Here is a 5,711-nt window from a genome sequence, read left to right on the forward strand (position 1 = left end):
GCCCATCCTCATCAGGCTTCCCACTCCCACGGCTGGCTGCAGCCACAGCCCACCCTGTGCGTTCCAGGGTGACAGCAGGGGGAAGCAAAGGACCCCACACAGCTGTGACTGCACAGGAGGGGGGGGGGGAATAAAAACCAACAAAAAAACCGCCAACAAATTTCTTTCGCTAAGTCTTTTATTTTAGAGGGAAAAAATAATTATTTATTCAGATATCAGTGGTAAGCACTTGGTTCATTCTTCATGCAATTCCCCCCCTTCCCCATCAATGCAGCTGATAGAGCTCTTTGCAAACTGCCACGTGTATCACCTTAGCTGTTGGGTCTTTTTGTCTTGTGTCACCTGGCAGAGTGTCACCTATTTGTTAGGTGGTTACCTGCCAGATCACCTTCCCATCAGCAGGTGACCATCTGGTATTTCAGGTGTAATTATAGGTATGGGTAATCTGCTGGAAAGCCCTTGTTTCTGCATAAGAAAAAGTGAGTTTGAGGGAGAGCACCTCTGCAGGAGGAGTGACAGCATTAATAAAGATTGATGTGTGTTTTGAGTCCATTCAGGAAGGCCTCACAAGACAGAAAGGGTTACCTGCTTCATTAGTCACCAGCAGGGGGCTGACAAAGTGCCTGCTCCAGCTCAGAAAGAACAATTCTGCCTTCAGCTGCCAGGCTTGCACAGTTCATCAGCAATAAAACTCCTACTTCCACAGGTTTTGCATTAAGAAAATGGGTCCACATTGGGTCAGCCAAGGTGAAGAAAATGATGGTGTTTGATGGGTGACTTTGCAGCACATGCACAAGCACAGCCACAGGCTGGTTCTTACACTCCCTGTGCTTTTCCCTGCAGCAAGGTCCAATATGCTGGCAAAAGCCCTGACCTCATGATGGTGTGGCTGCCTGATTGCTGTAGCCTTGCAGAGTGAAAAGTTTGGTGCAGGAAGTTTGGCAGTGAAGCAGAAGGTGAGGCTGTGGCCTTTGTCCACTGCACTGAAGCAGGGGTTTGTTTGAGCACTCAGACAAGGAAGGCATGCACTCTGTATGGCAATGAAGGGAGCAGGAGGACACTTCTGCAAGGCTCTGGTGCTCTCCACCAGTGCTGGCAGAGGCACAGCAGGAAGAGACTGAGACACAACATCCAAGTGGCCAAACTGGACAGCTGGGCTTTCTGTGCTCCTAGTTCTTCTTTCCTTCAGTGTAATAGAGCTTCTTCTTCCAACAGATAAAGCTGGTTTTCCAGTGGTTATTCCCAGGCCAGTGCCTGGCATTAGGCATCAGCAAGGATTTCAGTTATGTCCAATATCACTGCCTGCTTTTGAGGTGCTTTTTCTCACTCTCCATGAAGCTCTGAGGCAGGTGTGGGTTGCTGAGATGATGCCACAGGGTCACACATGCTAACCCAGGGCGTTCCAGCTTGTGTGCTGCTCTTCCTGAGACTGCTGAGGTCCTGGGCTGAGCTGAGCAAAGGGACTCTGTAATGCAGCCAGGAAAGGCACAAGCCAGAGCATGCTCTCCTCAAACACAGCCCCCCCTCAGACCAGGAGGGACTTTTACATCCCCACATAATACACATTTGGGGTTTTTTCACCAGGTGCCTGTTTGGAAGGTGTTGTACCTCACCATGAATTTTGCTGGGTACATAATGGCCAGCATGGAGAGGGAAAGGGCCGTGTAGAGATGCTCTCTCCTTTCCAGTTTGTGTTCATGTTCAATTTATTTCCACCCTCTGTGTAGGGTGAACACTTTTGCCACAGGGCCTTCTCTAAACTTGATGACTCAGATGTCAAATCAGCATAGAAATAGTCCCCCATTTCCTGCATAATTTTTTCTTTTCAAATTGGAAGAGTCTGACTATTTTTGTAAATGCTGGATGCAATCACGAATGTTATATTTTCTTGTAGAATTTATCCTCGTGTATTGAAATATAAACTGCCAGTGGGAAAGAATTTCAGTGTGCATTTCTTTCACTGTTCAAGGCAAAAAGCGTGTACTTATCTGCTGAGAAATACTCTGCTTGTGCAGTGGAAACCAGTCATCAATACCAACTTGCCAGCATTTTAATGATCGCCTGTGGGAATCCTGGAAATTACAACATTCAATCATCACAAGAAGATCATAGAAAAAATAACAGGGACCAAGAGGTCCTGTGGCAAGTGTAGCCAGTGTTGACAATGACATTTAATAGTACCATTAAATTGCTTGATTCTGGTGTTTTTGAAGGGAAATTTTAAGGCAGCCTTAGGAAGATACTGGGACTAGAAGAGCTGTCGATACAGTGAGTTACTGTGTGCCCAGCCCGAAGTCCCCTGAGCTCTGAGAGCCACCAGGTGACCATGTCCATCCCCTGGGATGGTCTGGAAGCTGCAGAGCTTGGTGCAGGGCAGAAGCTGTGAAATGCTTCCACCTGCTGACACACACAAGGTCAGACCAGGCACTTTTCTTGCATGTGCATCACTGAGAAAATGTTTTGTGTGGCTGCCCCTATAAATTACAGTGCCAGGTGAAGCCTGCTGCTGTGGATGTTTCAGTTCCTTGGCTTCTTCCCACAAGACTGTCCTGGGGAAGGGATGTTTATGTGCTGCTCTCCATGGCAGTTTACTTGCCAATGCCCAAGAGGCAAGGCAGAAAATGAGAAAGTATCAGACTGTCTGCTTCACACTTTCCTTTACTCAGGACAATTTATCACAATGTAATTGAGGCCTAAGGAATAGAGAGACAAAAGACAAAGTGTGCTGGGTAACCTCCAGGGAGAGTAACTTTAATAAAGTCTAGTAAGGGATAACTGCTCGTGTTGCAGCCTTCACTCAGTCAGGTTATTCAGAGGGTCTCTTTCCTTTAAATATGTATCACACAAGCAGAATAGGACAAGATTTGGTAGGAAAGATTACAAGACACAAAGGAAGCAGCTGTGGCTTGGGATCCCTACGAATCTCCAGCCCTGGATGTCAGAGGATAATCCTGAGAAAGTAACAATAGATAACTTTTATTACAATTATTACCCAGCTTCCCTGTGTCCAAAACCATTGTACACCTGAGACAAGGGAATGGGCCAGATGGCCTCACCTCATTTGCTTGTATCACTGAGTCTTCAATTACTCTATCAAATTCAATCAAAATTGGCAAATAGATTTGCAAGATATTAGAGGGAACAACCAGACAGCCGAACCCAGGGTAACAAACGCACATGGTGTGCATCCATAGAAAGCCAGGCTAAATCAGAAATCCAGTGCTTGAAAAGTTAGTAATGGAGTTACTGCCTTAGCAATATTTGCTGGTTTCCTATAGGGAAAAAAAAAAAAAAAACAAACCAAAAAACCAACAAAAAACAAAAACCACCCACAAAAAAACCCAAAACATAAAGAACATTTATTTTGTTTTTATTGAATGGCATTCATCAGAGATTGTCACTCACTGGTAGTTCAGGAGGGAAACCTGTGTATTTTTCTGTGTAAAGAAAATTTTCCTTTAAATAATAAATACATTTCTTTAAAAATTGTAGTCCTCTGTTCCCCTGCTTATTCACCAAAGTAACAAATAGCCCAAATTAATGTGAGCAAAATTTACCCACAAGCCCAGAATATTAACTGGGAAATTCCAATATTCTTGAAACTTGCAGTAAGAGAAAGTGGAATTACTAAAAATGTAAAAGCCAAAGTCCCTATTGAAGTCCATGTATTCTTTGTTTATGCTAGGCAAATGTGTAGAGTTTGCAAAACACTTTGGGAGTCCCTGAAAAATGAAGTGGGGGATAAAAAGATTAGTTCCTCACACAGGGGCATAATAAGCTACTGAACATTTCTGTCTTAATTGTGCTTCGTCCTAGAGTATAAGGGAAAGTTACCACAGCTGAATAAAATGCTAAACTCTCCTAGCAGCAAAATGCCTCCTTTAGTGTAACAGCAGGAATATAAACCTCTCACTTATAAGATATAGTTGACAAAAAAGGCTTATAACTCACAGAGGTTTTACATGGAATGAAAAATTAAAAAAGCCTATAAAGTTACTATTCTTGAAATATGATAATCTAAATCAGCAGTTTAATTTGCACTTCTGCATATCAGAGTTAATATTCCCATTGCATACAGACATAATAAAAAGTGCTGTTCCACTGACAACAGAAGATAACATTGTGCATTTTCATTTTTGTTATTTCATTTCCTCACCCATGAAATATGCCTTTTGCCACCTTTCAGTGCATTTGTCCTCCCCAGCTGGAGGACAGCGAACCATATTTAACACCATATCTGTTCAACAGAGCTGAAAATTCTAACCCTCCAAAAGGGAGGAGCACAATCCCTACTTGTAGCCTTAACTCATGGGGAAACAGAACCATGTGTTTGTAACCATGTGTAGAGTAATTATGGTGAATGATAAGGAGAGAAAGGAGGAATACCACAGAACAGCTGAGTGACCACAAATGAGCTAGGAGTTGGAGTTCAGTGTGGTATCAACTTGTGTGGAGTGAGGAGTCTTCATTGCAGTTGTCTGAATATGTGATTTCTGGGGGAAAAAAAATAAGGGAGAAAAAATAAAAAGCTTGCTGCGCAGCTGAGCTGAGAAACAGGATTTTGTTCTCTCTCACTAATGGATCAACTGAGAGTCAAATAGAAGTGTCCACACAGGAATTCCCTGGGGTCTGCAGAGAGGCATGGTCTGATATGGTTCCCTAAGTACATCCCACCTGGCCCACACAGAAGGATGTAGGTTTTGTCCTGCTAGCCCTGGATAGAGGGGTAATTGAGGGCACCTCAAGCAGTTCTAGAAGCCTGTATTTACCTAAATGTTGGAATCCATAAGGTTAGAGGATTTTTAAGAAATGGTTAAAAGAAGTATGTAGGCCTTAGATTGGAGTTTTGTTAGCATTGCAGAAAAGTTTCCCATGCAAGCAGAAAAGTTTCCCAAGCAGTAGAGCATACATGACAAACAACAATCGGCCTCTGTAGAATTGGCTTTAGGATGGCAACAAGGTTATTTAATGTATATCTTTAAAGGTTAGCATGAATAGAACTTTGTTCTTTGTCTCTTATGAACTAGTCTTTGTTTTAGCTACGATTACCTATGTTTTATAAGATTGGATAGAATGTTTGTCAATACGTGTTTTCGGTGTCTGATTGGCTGAATTCTAGACTGAGATGATTTTATGTATTTCTGTATCAGTCCTGCTGGAGGAGACATTTTTGGTGTGGATCATGAGCTGTCATGTCTCCATTTTGTATTTTGAGACTGATGTGCTGGAAATAAAAGCAAAAATCTCTTCACTGGTCTGGTTACAATATTATCCATATTTGGATATTTTGCCATGGCCTAGTGGGTTCCTTTTTAAGACGTGGGTTCCTGACACAATTGGACTTATATCTACCCATTCCCCCGCACCTAAACAGCTCCTGCACTGGCTCTATCTGCACTGTGATGTGGGGCTGGACACCTGCAATGTGTATACATGCCCATATTGCTCATTTAGTTATCTGCAGTGTGGATTCTAGTCATCCCTGCGATCTGTGCAGGCAGGAAAGACAGGGAGTTGGGAGTGGGAGGTGGGGTGTGCCATCCCCAACACAAGGGAGGAACAACCCTCCCCTCTATGCATCTGGACATGTGTGTATTTAGGTAATGCATTAAAATCTCTACTTTGAGAGGTAAAATCCTGCTTTATGCAGCCACTCCAAGTCCCATAAACTAGAAATTACCCCACAGATTCCTGATCAACATTGCCCGCCC

Source organism: Melospiza georgiana, chromosome 2 (assembly GCF_028018845.1).
Source record: "Melospiza georgiana isolate bMelGeo1 chromosome 2, bMelGeo1.pri, whole genome shotgun sequence".
NCBI lineage: Eukaryota > Metazoa > Chordata > Aves > Passeriformes > Passerellidae > Melospiza > Melospiza georgiana.